The sequence below is a fragment of the Crocodylus porosus genome, unplaced genomic scaffold, assembly GCF_001723895.1.
Source record: "Crocodylus porosus isolate Cpor-Errol unplaced genomic scaffold, CroPor_comp1, whole genome shotgun sequence".
Taxonomy (NCBI): Eukaryota; Metazoa; Chordata; order Crocodylia; family Crocodylidae; genus Crocodylus; species Crocodylus porosus.
Window position 1 is genome coordinate 48,565,610 of NW_017728918.1, and position 20,028 is coordinate 48,585,637.

General features: G+C 45.3%; 1 long non-coding RNA gene across 1 annotated transcript in view; it reads right to left on the reverse strand.

The window, feature by feature from the left end:
• Nucleotides 1–5,264: 5,264 nt before the first annotated feature.
• The window catches only part of LOC109312215, a 14,887-nt gene continuing 123 nt past the window's right edge, over nt 5,265–20,028 (reverse strand). Inside the window, exons 2-3 of the long non-coding RNA XR_002101746.1 lie at nt 13,316–13,320; nt 5,265–5,372 (exon numbers count right to left, since the gene is read on the reverse strand). This is a non-coding gene — a long non-coding RNA (uncharacterized LOC109312215). The remainder of the gene's footprint in view (nt 5,373–13,315; nt 13,321–20,028) is intronic.

Sequence of the window (20,028 nt, forward strand, 5' to 3'; positions counted from 1 at the left end):
TTCTTTAGCTTATTAATGATAATGTTGTGTGTAACAGTGTGAAAAGCCTTGCTAAAGTCAGGGTATCTCACATTAAGGGTGTGAGATACCACTGCTTTTCCCCATCCACAGAGTCTGTCACCTTTATCATAGAAAAAAAATTGGATTGTTCAGACAAACTTGCCCTAGATGAATCCATGATGGCTGTTCCCAATCACATTGTTCTTCTCTAGGTGCTTCACAATAGACTCCTTGAGGACTTGTTCTATGACCTTTCCAGGTATTGAGGTCAGACTGACTGCTCTGTAGTTTCCCCAGATCCTCCTCCTTCCCTTTCTTAAACACAGGCTCTATATTTAACCTTTTCTATTCATCCAAGACCTTACCCACCTTCCATGAACACTTAAAGAGGATAGCCAATGAGATAACCTCAGCCAGTTCCTTCATTAGTCGGGAATATATCCCATCTTTGATTTGAAAGCACATATCTACTTTAAGAAATTCCTAATCTGTCCTTTTACTACTTTAGGCTGTTTGTCTCATTCCCTATGTTTTCTGCTAATTGCATTTGTCATATGATAGCTGCCCCTACCTTTGAAGACTGGCATAAAAAAAGGCATTAAATACTTCAGTCTTATTTTAATCATCCATAACTAGATTGCCTTTCACATTGCATTAGGGATCTATAGTTTCTCTGGTCTTCCTCTTATTTTTGACATACAAGGTCTCTTTTTAATAGCATTTTATGCCCCTTGCCAGCTGCATCTTAAATTATGCATTCATAGATGCTAGGGTCAGAAGAGACCTCAACAGATCATTGAGGCCAACCCCCTGCCTAAGCAGAAAAGAGTGCTGGGGTCAGATGATTCCAGCCAGATGCCTATCCAGCCTTCTCTTAAAGACCCTCAAGGTAGGAAATAGGACCACCTCTCTTGGAAGCACATGCAAATTTTGGCCATCCTTACCGTGAAGATGTTTTTCCTGATATCTAACCTAAATCTGCTCTCCTACACACTGTGGTTACCAAGTTGCCTTAATAGGAATCCTGGAAAAAGGATTTCCCAAATATATTCAGAAAGACTTAAATGAATTATCCACTTCTTTATCCATTCTTTTCTTGGGTCTATTAATGAATTTTAATGGGTTAAATAGGAAATTAAGCAAGATTTAGCTTTGCAAATTCATGCTGTTTGTTTCGTATGATGTATTTTTCAGGTAGTGTGTAATGATATTCGTAAATTTCTTCACACTTTTTCCAGATTGTGCTGAAGTTTAGCAGTCCCTAAAATTTGCAGGATTTTTCCATTGCTTATATTTTAAGACACTGGACATTTAACAGTCTTCTAGTATAGTAGAGGTTTTTAGTGACAGTCTACTTTGTTCCTTTGTTTTTCATAGATTCATACATGCTAGGGCCAGAAGGGACCTCAACAGATCATCAAGTCCAACTCCCTGCCTAGGCAGGAAAGACTGCTGGGGTTATATGAGCCCAGCCAGATGCCTACCCAGCCTTCTCTAAAGATCCCCAAGGTAAGGGAGAGCACCACCTCCCTTGGAAGCCCATTCCAAAGTTTTGGCCACCCTTACCACGAAGAATTTTTTTCTTGATATCTAGCCTAAATCTGCTCTCTGTCCATTTATGACCATTGTCCTTGTTACCCCAAGAAGAGCCCTGGTGAACAGAGCATCACTAATCCTGTGCTATGTCCCCCTAATGAATTTGTAGGCAGCCACAAAAATCACCTCTCAGCTTTCTCTTGCAGATGCTGAAGAGGTCCAGGTCCCTCAGTCTCTCCTCACAGGGCTTGTCCTATAAGACCCTAACCATATGAGTGGCCCTCCTCTGAACCCTCTTGAGTCTATCAACATCTTTCTTCAAGTACGGCACCCAAAACTGGATGTTTGTCTTCGAGTCCATTATGACTCTGAGATCCCTTTCTGCTTCTGTGTTGTTGAGAGGGTCATTTCCCAGCCAGTAGGTGTGCTGGATATTTTTGCGCCCTCGGTGCAGCTCTCTGCACTTGTCCTTGTTGTACTGCATCATACTGTGTACTGCCCATTTTTTTAACCTGTCCAGGTCTGCCTGTAATTGTTCCCTACCCTGCAGAGTATGCACTTCACCCCACAATTTAGTATCATCCACAGACTTGGACAGAGTACATTTCACACCCACATCCAAGTCACTGATGAAGATATTGAAAAGTATAGGACCAAAGACCGAACTTTGTGGGACCCCTAACCACATCCTTCCAGGCTGATACGGTCTGTCTATTACCACTCTCTGGGTAAAACTGCTAAGCCAAGTTGCCACCCACTGGACTGTGTTAACATCTACATCACAGCCTCTTTATTTATGAGAATGGGATGAGATACCATAATCGAAGGCCTTGCTAAAATCCAAGAAAACAAATCCACCTCTACTTCTGCATCTAAGCATTTTGTGACCCTGTCATGAAACAAAACTAGATTGGTTAGGCATGATCTACGTGCTACAAATCCATGCTGGTTTCCCTGCTGCATGATTTTTCTCGCTGGCTTGCCACAAATACGATTGGACCACACTGGTCCTTTTCCAGTCCTCCAGGACCTGACCTGAGTGCCACAAGTGCTCAAACAGCTGTGCCAATGGTTCTGCTATGACACCGACCGATTTCTTCAGTACTTTTGGGCCTGCTGACTTGGTGCAGAGTCACTTGGATGGACTGGATGTGTTCAAGTCAGCATTGACAGTTGGTGGACTGGTGTCTATCTGATACCCATCTAAAAACCCATTAGGAGGCTTATCTTGAGCCCTTTTCAGGAACACCAAGGCAAAAAAACTCATTGAATAGCTCAGCCTTGTCCCCCCTGTCTGTCACTACTTATTCCTTGTTCAGCAGGGGTCCTATGCTGCCCTGTGTCTTCCTTTTATTCCCTAAATAGCTACAAAAAAACCCTTTTTCTTGTCTTTAATTTGTGTTGTCAGCCTCAGCTCTGTAGTTGCTTTGGATTTTCTAACTGTCTCCCTGCAAGTGTGGGCCAAGTAGGTATTCAACTCCTTGATAGCTTCCCCCTGCTTCCACCACCTATGTGCCTTCTTTTTTGCCCTTAGGCTCCCCTGGATTTCCCTGTTTAGCCAAGGAAGTTTCTTGGCTCCTTTCCCTCTTTTCCCTTGTAGTGAGATAGTCTCCCTCTATGCCCAAAGGGTTGATTCCCTTAGAAATGACCACCTGTAACAGGTTGCCCTCCCCCACACCATCTTCTTGGTAATCCGCACCTTATGTGGAGTACCTTTGGAGACTTCTTTGGGGTTCTTATGTCCCGCCCCATACTCTCATGCCATGTCTTGATGGAAATTATGATGATGATGTTCTTAATAGCAGGGAACTGCCTATTGTATTGTGTATGTTGGGGCCTTTCACCTATGTGGGCCTGACCCCTGTTTTTCTCCAGCTAGGCCTCCCCATCTAAACCCACCAAACAGGGTTTAATTCCAAGGCTATAGCCTTTTCCGGTGTCTGGTGGCTCATGGCCCCCTTTCCTGCTCCACTCTAGAGCCTGCCTCCCCACCCCCCAGCCCACAGGCCTGGGCATCAGCCCCACCGCCAGGGGTCAAATTCAAAACCAAGGGGCAGCCCTGAACTTGCACCCTCTCAGTCCAAAAAAAAAAGCCAAAATAAAATTGCACCCCAGGTACACCAGACCTCCCTGGCCTTTTTAAAACCATGCCTTCAGGCACCAGGGTCTATGCCCCCAAAAGCCATAATGGGTCCCCAAAATGAGGTCTCCTTCCCCTAATAGCCTCACCCAAACCACCAGTCTTATTCAATAACACCCAAAGCACAAGCCCCTGGGCTGTAACATAAATTCAAGCTGCCCCCCCCCCAAAAATAAATAAATAAATAAATAAATAAATAAAACAACCGTCAGCAGCCAATATAATCACACAAAGCAGCAGGTCAGTTTATGTTCACCAGGTTCGTGCCTTTGCTCCCTTCATTGGCTACAGTCCTTGCTGTGGTGCGGCTGCCGTCTCCCCACAGCTTCTGTTGTTCCTGCCTTTGGACTGCTCACCCAGCTTCTCTGGTGAGCTCTTAGAGGCACTCCTTCCCCTTCACCTGCTGTCCCCCTTACTACCATTCTACCCAAGGTTTTTATAGTCCTGCCCCTTCCGGTCAGCCAAGTAGCTGGCCAGGCTCAGCATTTAACTTCTTCCTCACCAGCACTCCATGCCCAGAAAGTTCTGGTCTCAAAGGGGTGGACCTGCTTTCTGGTGACAGGGTTAGGGTTCCCTGTTACACACACCCCTCTCTTCTCTTTTGTGTGGGGTCTTCCCTTCTCCTCTAAACCCTTTTCCTCTTCATACTGTCTAGATAAAAAAAAAAAATCGGCACTTACATTCTTAGTCCCTGGACGATGTTCCACCTCAAAACAGTATGGTTGGAGACCGAGGGCCCATCTTATCAGCCTAGAGAGTCATCAGTCTTCATGCTCTGAAGCCAATCACAGTGGGGCATGGTCTGTAATTAATGTAAATGTCTGACCTAACAGATAATATTGAAGCATTTCTATGGCTCATCTGATTGCCAAACATTCTTTTTCTATTGTCGCATAATTCCTTTCTGGGGGGTGTAACTTTCTACTAATGTATGCTATTGGATGTTCCTCTCCTTTCTCCATTTGGACCAGCACTGCCCCAGTAGCCCAGTTGGACACATGTCAGCAACATAAATGGTTTGCTGGAGTCCGGTGTATATAGTAGTGGCTGCGTACACAGTGCTTCCCTCACCTTTTGAAATGCTGCTTCTGGTGTCCATCTCACTTTGGTTGGAGCTGCTGCCTTTACCATTTTGGTTAAAAGCATCACTAAGTCTAAGAAATGAGGAATGAATTTCCTGTAATAATTTGCCATTCCCAAAAAGGCCCTCACTTGTCTCTTTGTTCATGGAGTTTGATATTTCCTTATTGCCTCTACCTTGTCTAACAGTGGTCGTACCTTCCCACTTCCTACCTGGAACCCAAGGTACCATGTTTCTTGCTTTCCAGTCGTATACTTCCTTGGGTTAGTGGTTAATCCCACCTTCCTTAAGTCCTGCCTGCAGTGCTGTTAAATGCCCTGACCAATCTGTGGTATACACAACAATGTCATCAATATACATCGCAGCGTAACCCCGATGCAGAGCCAGGACTCTGTCCATTAGCCGCTGAAATGTCACAGCAGCTCCATGCAACCCGAATGGCATGGGTTGGAAATGGAATAGGCCCCATGATATGGCAAAGATTGTTTTTTCATGGTTTTTGGGTGCTAAGGGGACCTGCCAGTAGCCTTTTGTTAGATCGAAAGTGGAGATATAGCTAGCTTGCCCCATGTTCTCCACCATTTCGTCCACCCTCAGCATTGAATAAGCATCAAACTTGGTCACTGCTTTTACCTTTCAGAAGTCAATACAGAGCCTAATTTTTCCATCTGGTTTCGGCACAGCCACAATGGGACTGTGCCACTCGCTTTGGGACTCTTGTATTATGCCTTTCTGTAACATCATCCCAAGTTCCTCTTTTATCGGGCCTTGGAGTTGTCGTGGGATTCACCTCCAGTTCTCGCAGATCACCTGGCCTGGTGGGGTCCTTATTTAATGCATCATACCCTGATCCTCCCCAGGGACCTCTTGAAACATGTCTGCATATTCTCTCTAGTTCCCTTGCCTGCCATCTCTGCTCTTCTGAGATTTGGGGAGCCACTTCCACTTCACAACCCCTTTCCTTCTCCCTCAGGGAGGATCCTTGTTTGGGTTCTGGTTGGAGGGCCAAGTACAGGCACTCTCTTTCTTGCCATGACTTCAGCATGTTAATGTGGCATATCTGTTTTTTCTTTTGCTTGTCTGGTTGATACACCTCAAAATCTACAGGCCATATTTGGCGTATTATTTCATAAGGGCCTTGCCATCGCACTAGTAGCTTACTCTCCCAATTCAAACTTCCTTTCTCAAGTTCCTCAATTGTAATGGGTTGCTTATCTCTCTTGGACCTTCCACAGATTTCCTAAAGCTTCCCTCCATGCTGACTCCACGCTTTTTCCCAGTTGTATCATGTATTGAACTAGGTTCTGGTCTTTACTTTGTTGTTCTTCCCGACTTTCTTTAACCAAATCAAGAATTCCTTTTGGTTGCCACCCATATAACAGTTTGAAGGGGGGAAAGCCTGTTGAGGCCTGGGGTGCCACTCTTATTGCAAACAACAAGGGTGGTAGCATCTGGTCCCACTTCTGGGGACTCTTTAACACAGACTTTTTCAGCATCTGGTTTCAAGGGCCTGTTAAATCACTCCACTAGTCCGTCAGTTCGGGGGTGGTATAATGTGGTCTTTAGGTGTTTGATTCCCAGTGTTTTGCTCACTCCCTCGAACACATGAGATGTCAAGTTAGCCCCTTGGTCTGTCAACAGTTCTGTAGGGAGCCCCACTCTAGAGAATATTTTCAATAATTCTTCTACCACCTTGGGTGTGGACACCATCCGCATAGGTACAGCCTCCAGATACCTTGTTGCATAGTCCAGGAGGACCAAAATAAATTGGTGCCCTGCATTGCTTTTTGGCAGTGACTCTACAATATCCACAGCCACCCTCTCAAAGGGGACTTCCACCAATGGTAGCGGTACTAATGGGGCTCTTGGAAGATGACTGGGGTTTACTTTTTGGCACACGGAGCAAGATGCACAGTACTTGGCTACTTCCCATATTAATCCTGGCCAAAAAAATCTTCCTCTAATGTGAGCCTCGGTCTTCTCTCACCCCAAATGTCCACCCATGGAGAGTTCATGTATCACTTTCCGCAGGGCCTTTCGGTATCACCAGGGCACCAGCAATTGTACTACTTCCTCTTCCCCATGTTTGCCTCATTCAACTCTATATAGAAGATCGTTCCTCACCTCAAATGGCGGGGTGGGTTGCATCAGGTGTGGTCTCAGCACTTTCCCCTTCCACTGGGCTAGGTGTTCCTGGAAGGCATATCAAAATCCTTCCTCTCTGCTCTGTTCAAGTCTGAAATGTTCATCCTCCAACAGATGTGCCACATCCACCTCCTGTTCTGCTTCTTCATCTGATAGAGGTAATTCAGGCTCACTGGTGAATGCCTGTTGTAGGATCATCCCCAAGGACCACCTCAGTCCTCTCTGTCTTGCATGGTCTTTTCCCCAGATGGGGCCTTCTCCTGCCCCTGAATTCTCCTCAGAGGCTTTCCCTCTACTGTGACTAGGTTAGCATTGTGGGGTACCTCCATTTTTCCTCACCCCTCTCAAACTGTGTACCTGAGCTATGACTGTCAGAAGCTCTGACCAGTCACATCTCAGCATCATTGGGTAGGGTAAGTGCTCAGCCACTCCAAACAGCATTCATCATACTTTCTCACCCACTTGCAAAGTGACCCACTCAGTCTCATCTTTGCGCCTCCCCGCACAAACATTGAATGATGATCTGGTCTGCCACTTCCCTCTCTCCTCTTGGTAAGATGTCTCTCTGCACTATCATGCGTGATGAACCGGAATTTAACATAGCCTAGGTTTTCTGTCCCTCAAGCCTAACACCTACAGTCAGTGTGGGCCGTTCCTCTCTCGGCTCCCGGTAAATCCTGACACCATACCCACAAATGTCCCCAGGGGGAGTTTGGTTTGTCAGTATGTTCCTCACCATCTTCTCTAGCAATGCCCGTTGTCTTTCTGCTTGTTTCTGCAGACCCTGGAACACTTGGCACATGAGTTCCAACCCCAGTTGTTGTGCCTTTAAATCCAAGATGTTGGTCCCGTCCTTCTTGTCTTCTTCTTGGGCCCAAAGGTTCTTTCTTTCATTTGGGTCAACCATTGTCTCAGGGTACACGTTACCATGAGAAACTTCCCAGCCAATGCACCAAAGTAACAGGTCACCCCCCTCCCCCACCCAGTACCATCTTCCTGGTAATCTGTGCCTTACATAGGGTGCCCTTGGAGACTTCTTTGGGGTTCTTATGTCCCTCCTTATACTCTCATGCCCTGTATTGATGGAAATTATTATGATGATGTTCTTATGAGCAGGGGACTGCCTATTGTATTGTGTATGTTGGGGCCTTTCACCTATGTGGGCCTGACCCCTTTTTTTCCCCCCACCTCCAGCTAGGCCTCCCCGTCTAAACAGGGTTTAACTCTGAGGCCCTAGCCTTTTCCAGTGTCTGGAGGCTCATAGCTCCCTTTCCTGCTCCAATTTAGAGCCTGCCTGGCCCAGAGGCCTGGGCACCAGCCCCACAGCCAGGGAGTCATATGTTCAAAACCAGGGGGCAACCCTGAACTTGCACCCTCTCAGTCCCCCCCAAAAAAAAAATTTGCACCCCAGGTACACCAGACCTCCCTGGCTTTAAAAAAAAAAAAAAATTGCACTTTCAGGCACCCTTTGGGCAGGGGGCTGGACTCGATGACCTCCTGAGGTCCCTTCCAGCCCTAATGTCTATGAAATCTATGAAACCAGGGTCTGTGCCCCCAAAAGCCACACCCTCACTAGCGCTAGGGTCCCTACTGTGTAGTAGGTCCCCAAAATGGGGCCTCCTTCCCCTGGTCTTATTCAATAACCCCCCAAAAAGAAAAAAAAAAAAACCAACCAATATGGTCATGCAAAGCAGCAGGTCAGCTTATGTTCACTGGGTACATGCCTTAGCTCCCTTCCATTGGCTACAGGCAGCTGCACCACAGCAAGGACGTCTCCCCACAGCTTCTGTTGTTCCTGCCTTTGGACTGCTCACCCAGCTTCTCTGGTGAACTCTCGGGAAGCACTCTTTCCCCTTCAGCTGCTGCCCCCCTTACTGCTGTTCTGCCCAAGTTTTTTAAAAAAAAACTAGTCCTGCCCCTTCCAGTCAGCCAACTAACTGGCCAGGCTCAACAGTTAACCCCTTCTTCACCAGTACTCCATGCCCAAAATGTTCTGGCCTTAAAGGGGCAGACCTGCTTTCTGGTGACAGGGTTAGGGTTCCCTGTTACACCACCCTTCCTAGACCCCCCCAATCTCGCCCATATTCTTATCCTGCAGTGCATTGACTGGACTCCTAAGCACAATGAAGTTAGCCTTCCTGAAGTCAAGCACTTCTATGCTACTAGTTATCTTACCCACCCTATGCTGTATGGTGAATTGGATTGATTGGTAGTCACTGTCCCCAAGATGATGATGATGATGATGAATCTGCAGCTCCCTTACCAAGTCCTTCCCCATAGTCAACACCAAGTCCAGTAAGGCATTCCGTCTAGTGGGACCATATACCTCTTGTACTAGGTGAATGTCCTGCATGCAGGTTAAGAACCTACATGAATGGTTGGATTTGGCTGACTGCTCCTCCCAGCAGATGTCAGGGCAGTTTAGGTCCCCCATGACAACCATGTCCCTAGACTGTATGGCCTCTGAGAGCTGCCACAAGAATTCCAAGTCTAGCTTTTCCCCTTGGTGTGGAGGTCTATAGCAGACTCCCTCCAAGTCCCTTCCCCCCTCAACCTCCATGCATCCTAACCCACAATGCCTCAACTTTCTCCTCTTCTGATCCCATTTTGATTAGGGTAGATGTATAATGCTCTTTCACATAGACAGCAACCCCTCCCCCTTTCCTCCCTACTCTGTCCCTTCTGTACAACCTTTAGCCCTCAACATGTACCATCCAGTCATGGGTAGAGTGCCACCAAGTTTCTGTTAGCCCCACTAAATCTAAGTTATTATCTGCAAGCAAAAATGCAAGTTCTTCCTGCTTGTTCCCCATGCTCCTAGCATTAATGGAGAGGTGCTTGAGCTCTCCAAATGGTGACTTTGGTGCCCCCCTATTCTGATGCCTAAAGGGCCCCTTGATACTTACCTGGGGTATACTGATCCATCTCTCACAGAGAGAGTCTACAACCTACAAACTATCTCCTGCCTCCCCATCCCCTGTCATACTTAGTTTAAAGCCCAACGTAGGAAGTCAGACAACCTGTAAGAAAAAAGAGGACTTCTACCTTTTGTGGAGAGATGAAGCCCATCGCGTCCCAGGAGGTCCCTTGCATGGAAGTACAGATCATGGTCCAGGGAGCCAAAACCAGTACAATGGCACCAGCTCCGGAGCTGTGGGTTGACATATCTGACACAGGTGATGCGATACCTACTGTGACCACTGACCAGAAGGATCAGTGAAAAGACCACCTGTGCCCTCATCTTCCTAAGCCTGCTCCCCAGAGCTGTGTAGTCACTCATGATATGGTCTGGACTATTCCTGGCTGCATAATTTGTTCCCACATGGATGAGGACCATGGGCTAGCTGTCCGAGGGCCAAATGAAGTCAGGTATTCTCACCATGAGGTCCCTGATCCTGGCTATGAGCAGGCAGCAGACCTCGCACGCTGTGGGATCCAGACAATAGATGGTTTAATCTGTTCTTCTCAGCAAGAAGTCTCCTGCAACAAGTTCTTCTGCTTACCTGGCTGGCCCGCAGCTCGCTTGATGATGGCAGCAGGCCCCTCCAGTGCACTTTCCCCACCACATACTCCTCCAGTGCAGCCAGAGCCTCATATTTGTTCCCCAACTGCACTGGGGAAGCCATCTCTGTGGCCAGAGTTCTGGTCCCTGAGGTGACTGTCCTCCACTCACCAGCATCTGCTTCAGGGCATTCCTTCACATTTCTCCACCAGGTGTCTTGTCCTGCAGAGAATGAAAGTAGCCAGTCTCTTCTTCAATTGCCCTGATCCCCCAGAACCTGCGGGATTTCCACTCCCTCATTTTTTTTGTGTTGTCCACAAACTTCATTATTAGTGGTTTTGTTTTCTTGTGGATTAAAACCTGAAATTTCTTGGGGAATTTGTATGCATATTTGTGCCACAGTGCCAGGTGCATGCATTTGTATAAATAGCTAAATGTAGCAGCCCTGAGAAAGTGGCAGGGGCGGACTTTTGAACTAATATACCTTTGATGCGTTTTAGTTCAAAAGCACACCACTATCATTTTCTCAGCACTGACACTCATTTCACCATTTATACAAGTGTACACAATGCAGAACCAGGTGCACCTGGTGCGTGTGCTCCACAGACTCAGTTAATTGAGCCTGCTCTGACATGCCATATCTCCAGTGCATCAGAGCAGACATATGTATGTGTATAAATTCACTTAGCACTCAGAACTAGACTCTATGAGAACTCTTCTGCAACACATCCACTCTCGAGTTATTCACCATTTACAATTACATTTTGAGATCTATTTTTCTAGTTGGTTTTAATCCATTTTATGTATGCCAAGTTGATTTAGAATCTGTAATTTCTTAATCAAAATATTATGTGGTGCCATGTCTAATTTCTCACAAGAAGTGTAAGGATCTGTTTGTACCACTCAGTGATGGAACCAGGACCCCTGAGACATGCTTTGGGCATGTACCTGCCAAACTGGAAGGAATAGAATTCTGTGCACAGTGCTGCACTATGAAAGCTGTATTTTTTCCAAGTCCAGCAAATCATGAACACAAAGCAAGTACACTTTATCTTACCATATTTACACAAATACAAAATGGGGTCCCATCCCTCTCAATTGGCATGGGGAAAAAGCTCCTCTTAATTCCTCCTTCCCACTTTTCTCTGCATATTTCTTCCAAAAGTTCTCATACCATTCTCCATCTGAGTAAGTAAATTCCCAAGTCTTTTGATTTGAGAAAGCAATCAGGCTGGTGAGATGCTCTGCCTGCACCTCCAAAAATCTCAAACAGAATCTTTTCCAGAAAATCACATCTGTCATCATTGATCCCATCTGCCTACAGTCACCTTTATCCTCAGCCTCCACACTTCTCAAAACTTCTCTTGGTGCCTCTTCTGGCAGTCATGCCACTCCTAATTGGCAAGCCTGCCATTGTGCTCCTGCCATTCTCTGTTTCTCACCCTGTTGACCAGAGAGGGCCATGTCTCAATCAACTGATTCATATTTTTAATTAGGGTGAGACCGTTAACTAGCAGGCAGCACTACCTCTCTTACAGAAGGGGTGGCTGAATAGAATGTATCCTATGGATACTTGTTGGCCCAAACTGTCTTGCTCTGGGCTTTGGGCTCTTCAGAACAAACTGAAAGCCCAGCTTGGTTTGCTGGTTAAATTATTTACACACACACTAAACAAAAACTGGTTATTATTGAGAAGGGACTTAACAACCAAGGAGGAACAAAACAACATAGACTGATAAAATACCACTAAGGCAATCATAGTAGTAACCCTTCAGGAATAGAAGTTGAGTCCCACTGCCATGTGGGACTGTGCTACTTCATTGTTGGGCAACCATGATTACTCACATTCACTCTAACTCTCAAAGCACTCTGGGAAAAAAAAAAAAGAAGTCACAGACTCACACTCTGCACTTTACAGACACAAATTACATACCCACTGATCTACAGACCCACTCACATACTTCCTCCACCAACATACATCAGCCCACACACACGAAGGAGAGCAGGAACAGGGAAGGACAGTCACAGAAAGGACCCAGTCTTAGGAAACTTCAACCTTTTATGGTCAACCCATTGGTCTGAGCCAATCAGTACCAAATCTGCACCGTCAGTCAATTCATCAGTACATTTCTTGTGATTGGATAGTGAGTACACTATCCAATCACACTATCAGTCACCTCAGGCATCCAGCTAACATCCACACATCAATCATTCCACACTTCCTCTCCAAAATCCCAATCATACTGTGCATGCTTAGTTTTGGAAATTGGAGCAGAAGGTGAAAAGGCCTTCCAGAACCATCTAACCATGCTATGCATGCCTTAAACAAATTACCCAAGTTGCACAGGAATGCAATGCAGGAGCATCAACTATGCAAACTAACAAATAAAATCTGGGGCATCATCATGATGTACCTTGTCCTGCTGCTCCCACTCTGTCTCCTTCTCTTCTTTGCTCCTGTCTTCTTTCTGGCATCACTCTCATTGTTGCTGCCTCCACTGTTGCTCTTGCCATCACCTTTTTTTCTTCCTTTTGTCTTTACCCTTTTCCTCTCTACATCTGTCTCCAGATCTTCATTTCCACTCTTCAACTCTTTTTCCACCTTATGCTTACTTGCCACCATTGCCATTGTTTTGAACTTTGGGTCTCCCTCCTCCATTCTTTATACCCTGATGCTCTGCTGAGACCTTTATCTGCCTTTAAGGCATAAATCAGCCTTTTAATGCAATGGGAACCTACCACTACTAACTATTAACCATTATTAACTATTAAAGAATAGTTTAATAAAGCCTATCTGAATAAGGTGTATGATAGTGCCTATTAAGTACTGTCCCCCTCACCACTGACTCTTTTTCAAAAGATGGTGAGCTATGACACTGCATACAAGTCACCCAGAATCCCTCTGTCAGACCTTATCTCAACCTGGTACATATGATTAATGTACCAACCTCCATAAGGTGAAGCCAGACCAGGTCGCTCTGTGTCTCATCTGCATATAATGTTTTGGAAAATCCCAGGACTTGTGACAAGAACACCCAGTTCCAGTCATGAGTGGGGGTTAATTAACACATGGATCCTTTGTGGGGACATATCTGGAGTATACAAACATACTGAGCAGTGCCAAGCTGTGGGGTCACTGTGGCTTGAAATGCTATTGATTCTTGAACCCAGTCTAATGAATTGTGGGGTAAACCATGAGTCTTTGGCTTTGGAGTAATATCATGCATGGATGATAGTGCACATAATTGGGCTTGTCTACACAAGATGTTTACTGGGTTGGGGGTGAGTAATTAGCTCTGCATTAAGCAGCTCAGTGTCTAGACATGTGCCCCTAACAGGGTACAGGAAACTAATAAACTCTGAAGCAGGGTAGTAGTTGTAAATACAAGTACTACCCTGCTGCAAAGGTTTTTTGTGCAAGGCAGTACACTTGTAGATGCTGACCCAAGTGTCTGGGGCATAACGGTGCTTCAGTGCAGAGGATGCCTGACAATTAGACCTGCACTGAAGCACCCTCATGCCCCAGCCATCCCCTTTGCATCATATTGAACCCAGTCAGAGTAGCCCTGGGCTATGCAGGCTGACCCCCTGGGCCACTCCCAGCTGGGGCTGTTCCATCTGGGCTCCAAGTGCTGTGCATAAATAATCTCCAGAGCTGATTGCTCTGGAGTTAATTGTTCCTGGGCACATATCCAAATGGTGTCCCCAAGAGTAAAAAACTTCAGAGCAATAGACTCCAAAGTTTATTCATGTGCACTAATTGGATGTGTAGATGCATCCAGTAGGTGCCAAAGAGCTGCTCAAACATGCGTTTATAGGGTACTGTCAGGTATCGCCATCCCCTGTGGACCTGACGGATGCCGCCTAGGGTGTTATCAGCTATATTTGGGGATCTTACATGCATATATTTCTCCTGTCACGACTTGATGTTAAGAGAGTTGGTTCAGATACATGTAGTCCAATTATTAATCTCACCAGGTCCCGCGAGGTCCCGAGTTTGAGGGCTCCACCACCCCTACACCCTCACCTGTTCCACTGGGTGGTGGCCAGCCAATTGGTCTGGGCACGTGTCCTCAGTTCCTCTCAAACAAACAACGAAAGAAAGGTCAAAAAGAAAACATGAAGATAGAGAAGGCTCTCCTGGCCTGTGTCGCTGCTCCAGCTGTCTCAAGCGACACTTGAAATCAAACTGCTCTCTCTTGTTGGCTCTCTCTCTGTCTTTCTCTGAGAGCCCTTTGTAGAGCTTGCCACAATGTCTCTTAACAGCTTAAGTCTATACTATTGTCTTGTGCCACTATTACATGTACTACAGTACCCCAAAGTCAATACTGCCCCTCTATTAGGGTTATTACGGTGCCCTTCTCATGCCGGGCTCAGCCAGCTCCCGGCGGTAAACACAGGGGTTTTGCTCTTTGCCAGAGGCTCCTACCAGCACTCGACGTTGCTTTTAGAGTTCTCTGCAGCGTGTGCCGGCATGCTGCTGCTGCTGCACCTCCTCCTCTTTCCGGTTCTGCATTGTTGCTTCCTGCCTGTCCCGGGCTCTTCTTTATACTGGCGGGGAAATTATTAGCCCCTCCCTTCTCGACACACCTGGGTAAGGGGAATCTCTGCCGGGCTCCTTGGGGCTGCGGACCCGGGGCCGCTAAACCTTTGATTAGCCTGTAAGTCTTGGAGCCTGGTGGCTCCTTCTCTCTCTCACAGGTACCTGTGCTAAAGTTTGCAGCAGTTTTTTAAAAAGGTAATGTGTCAATTCTGGATAAAGTAACTGAATGGTACTATATGTCCGTTGCTACAGCCATGTTTAATTTCAAGGTTATTGTTTTCAAATTGACTCCTCACTTCCATGTTCTCAAGAAGATCAGGATGTGAAAGTAATAAGAACAGAAAAGTTCTGTCAGAGGAAAAACATGTGAGGAAGCAGAAATCAAAAGGCTACCTCCCCTCATCCTGATTTATTTTCCCTGGTGTAGCAGTGGGAGGGGGACAAATTCAAGGCAAACCTCTAATAAATTATTCTATACCTAGAAAATTATAACTAGTTTATAAATTGTATATATATAGAATAAAATTATTGGGGATTCATCCTATAATCAGGGTTATCTATTCAAATAAATATAGTAGTATAGAGATTGCTGCCGCCATAACTGGGGAGTATAGAAGACCCGACATTCATTTACATCAACACTATTGCCTTTTCATCAAACTTGTGATCTTATTAAAAATTATATCAAGTTCATTTCCCATAAACCCATGCTAATTGGCCATTATTACATAAACCTCTTTATTAACATATCCTATCAGCCATTCCATTGCTTTTCTGGGTTCAGTTGATGCGGTCATTCCAGTTAATACAGTTAGGGTTGTTATAAAGAGGATGGCAGTTGATTGTTCATGTGTCCACATGGGAACAAGAAATAATCAGTTTAAATTGCAGCAAGGGAGATTTAGGCTAGATATGGGGAAGACCTTTTTAATCTGACTGTAGTTAAGCATTGGAACAAATTACCTAGAAAATTCTGAAATTCTATGCCTGGAATGTTTTACATCTAGTTGGAAATAGATGAACTTGCCTTGAATAGTGGGGAGTAGTAGCCCCTTGAGGTCCCCTCCAGACCTATTTTTTCTATTATTTTGTGTTTGAGGTGTCCCTTCTTTCAAGCACACTGACTGAAAAATGGCATTCGTGTTGCATCAAGAGTTATGTGAAATAGCAAAGAGCACCCAAGCAGACAGACAAATGGATTTCATTAGCTATTCGTCAGCAATGATAAAAGGCTGAGAATGTGTGTCAAAGATAAAATTACAGGAGCCATCTCTGACAATATGCTATGGACTAATCCAGGTTGAGTTGTCTTTTTATCAGTAATTGTATTTTTTGGGTCATGTCATTAAGGAGGTTAAACATAACCAACTTTTTAGGAAAGGGATAATTTCACAAGATCCAATTTTTATGTGCTATGTTTTTCCTCATAGGAGTGGATTTCGTCCACCCAAAGTATCAGTTAAACAAGGCATTTATTTTGTGAAGAATTAAGAAGATCAAATTAACATCACATGTTTTCTGTTCTGGTCACCTAAAATTACCTTGCTATTATTTCTAAATGCAGTTAATGTCAAACATCTTAAAGCCTTCTTCACTTTTAGACAAGTTCATTTTTAAAACTCTGCCTTGGTAAGTTGCTGATTTCTTATCTCAAAAAACTATCCTTAGGTAAACACATGCGTTCTTAGCTGCTTTGAAATACATTCTGAGAGGATTAGTTTCCACCTCTTGCTGATAAAAGAAATTCGGCTCTGTAATTACCAGACTCCCTGTCTTCCTCTTAAAACTGTCATTTTTCAACAAATGCTTAAAGACTTATTGGGCTGAAGAATATGAAACTTAGTAATGGCTGAAGTTGGGAGTCCTGGGTTCCAGTCCATGTTCCAGAGGCCGTTTATATATTTTACAGTAAACACTGGTGAACAAAATACTTAAATACTCTTTGGTGCAAGGAGTGAAATACAGGATTCTTCCTCCCAACCAATAGTCTAGAGAATATCTAAGTATGCCATACAAGGTAGAATGGTTTCGATCCCAGAATACCTGTTTCCTGGTAGTTGGGATTGTATTTTGGTAGATGGAAGATTAGTTTCAAACAAAAAACAAAAGGAACAAAAAGGAACCTGAGCATCCCATGTCTTAGAAGGGTATTCTACTCACTGAGTGACTAGCTAGATGTCGGTTATCCCTCAATATGAGGATAATGTCAGCTGGTGGGATGGGGCATTACTGGTGAGTTTTAAGGTGGCTGAGGAGTCCAATGTGTGGTCTGCAAGTTTTTCTACAGATTTGACAGGTGATGCCTGGGCAGGGGGCACAATTTATGGGCAGGATGTGCTTTCCTTTCTCCTCTGCCATTTCTTGGCTTCCTGAGCAAGTTGGTTCTCTTTGAAGTGGGCTGTAGCTTGTTGTATGGTACAAGGCCATTGAGACCTGTTACCAGCCACCACTTCCCAGTTTGTAAGGTTGATGCCACCCCTCTTAAGATGTACTTTCACATTGTCCTTGTAGCACTTCCTCTGTCCTCTTCAAGTCCTCTTACCATAACTGAGTTGAGAGAAGAGGACTTGCTTCAGGAGATGAGTGTCAGCCATCCACATACAGTGGCCAGCCCAGCAGAGTTGATGTTTCATGATCTTTTCCTCAATGTTGGTTATGTTAGCTGCAGAGAGGATGCTAGCATTGGCGCGGTGATCTTCCCATCTAACGGAAAGGATCTTCCAGTGGCAACACTAATGGAACAATTTCAGGTGCTTAAGATGGTTTCAATATGTTGTCCAGGTCTCAAACCCATAGAGGAGTGTGGAGATTACCACTGCATTGTGGACCAGGATTTTAGTTTCCATCGGCAGATCTCAGTCAGCCAAGACACAGCAAAGCAGTTTTCTGAAGGATTCACAAATCCAGTGTTTGATTTTTACATCAAGACTGACTGACTGGGAGAGGTGGCTGCCAAGGTATAGGAAATGCTCAACGTTTTCCAGGGGTTCTCCACCAATGGTAATTTGTGCGGGGAGGGGGAAAGCTTCTGCTGGGGTGGGCTGATGGAGCACCTTGGCCTTTCCAATATTAAGGGAGAGTCTCGGGCAATGATAGGCTCCTGTAAAAAGGTCCAGAGTGGACTGCAGATCAGTCTCAGTGTGCACGAAGATAACACAATCATCAGCATACTGAAGGTCGGTGATGTTGATCTTGGTAACTTTCATTTTGCTCTGAAGGCATCACAGGTTGAAAAGCTGACCATCCATTTGATACTCAACCCCAATTCCAGGATGAAGGTGGTCACAGATAAGAACCAAAATCATAGCAAGATAGATGAAGAAAAGGGTTGGGGTGATGATGCAGCTCGGCTTGACAACAGGTAAATGAGGCTGTCTCTTATCCATTGCAAAGGACTGTGGCAGTCACCCTGTCATGGAGTAGCCTGAGGATGCTGATGAACTTCAGTGGACAACAAACTTGCTAGCACCATGACCGAAACAGACTTGGGGGTTATGATTAACCACAAGATGAATATGAGCCACCAATGCAATACTGCAGCTGGTCAAGTGATCAAAAATCTGACCTGCATCTACCAATGCATCTCAAGCAAGACCCAGGATATCATCCTCCCACTTTATTCAGCCTTGGTAAGGCCACAGCTGAAGTAGTGCATCCAGTTCTGGGCTATACAATTTAGGAAGGATGTGGAAAACTTGAAAAAGTCCAGAGGACATCTATGTGCCTGATCAGAGGGCAAGAGAACAGGTCTTGTGAAGAGTCTGTGGGACTCTTCAGCCTGGAGAAGTGCAGACTCAGGGTTGGCATGGTGGCAGCCTATAAGTACATCAGGGGTGTGCATTAGGATCTGGGGAAATACCTGTTCACCATATCACCCTGGGGGATGACACAGTCCAATGGTCACAAATTCCTGCAAGACCATTTTAGGCTGGACATAAGGAAAAACTTCTGTACTGTCCGAGCCCCCAAAGCCTGGAAGAAACTCCCTTAGAGGTGGTGCAAGCACCTACTCTGGAAACTTTCAAAAAAACCAATTGGATGCTTATGTTACTAGATCCTTTGACCCTAGCTGACTTCCTGCCCCTTGGGCAGGGGGTTGGACCCAATGATATTTTGCGATCCCTTCCAGCCCTAATGTCTATGAAATCTATGAAAGCTAGTCAAAACCTTCCATAAGGCTTCATAACTGATGGAGTTAAAGCCCTTGGTTAGGTCAATGAATGTAAGCAGCTCCTGCAATAAAAATCATGTTGGGGGTAATTTGTCATGGGATTCTGGAAGGATATTTTTGGCAAGGGGGAGTAGGCAATTCAGAAGGATGCAAGTAAGAATCTTCCTGGCAGTAGAGAGGAGGGCAATGTCTCAGTATTTCCCCCACAGACTTGTCCACTTTCTTGAAGATGGTCACAATGTTGGCATTCTTAAAGTCAGGTGGGTCTTCCTCATTAAACCATATTTTGATGAGAAGTTGGTGAAGTTTTTGCACTAGTGCTGTCCCACCAACTTTGAAGACCTCTGTAGGAATGCCATCTCGTTCTGGTGTGTTATTGTTCTTGGTTTGAGTGACAGCACACCACACTTCCTTGAAGGATGGGGGATATCAGCAAGAAATTCTATTACTGGGTATTGAGGCATGAACTCAATGGTAGAGCTGAGACCGCAGATTCATGGTTGGGCAAAATCTTGAAGTGCTTCTTCTAGCATTGTTTAATGGATACACTATCAGTGAGAAGGGTGGAGCTTTCCTGGGACTGCAGAGGAGTTGGGCCATTGGAACATGGCCTATAGCTGGCTTTTATTGCTTGAAAGAAGCTTCTCATGTCATGTTGATCATCAAAAATCTGGGTCTCTGTGGTCTTCTCCTGCCACCAGTGGTTCTTGATGTTTCACAGTTTCGTAGTTTCATAGTTTCTAGGGTTGGAAGGGACCTGAGTAGACCACCTAGTCCACCCCCTGCCATGGTGGGAAAGATTACTGGGGTCAAACGACAGCAAGGTGTTCATCTAACCTCCTCTTAAAGACCCCCAGGGTAGGAGCCAGCACCACTTCTCTTGGAAGTTGGTTCCAGATTCTAGCTGCCC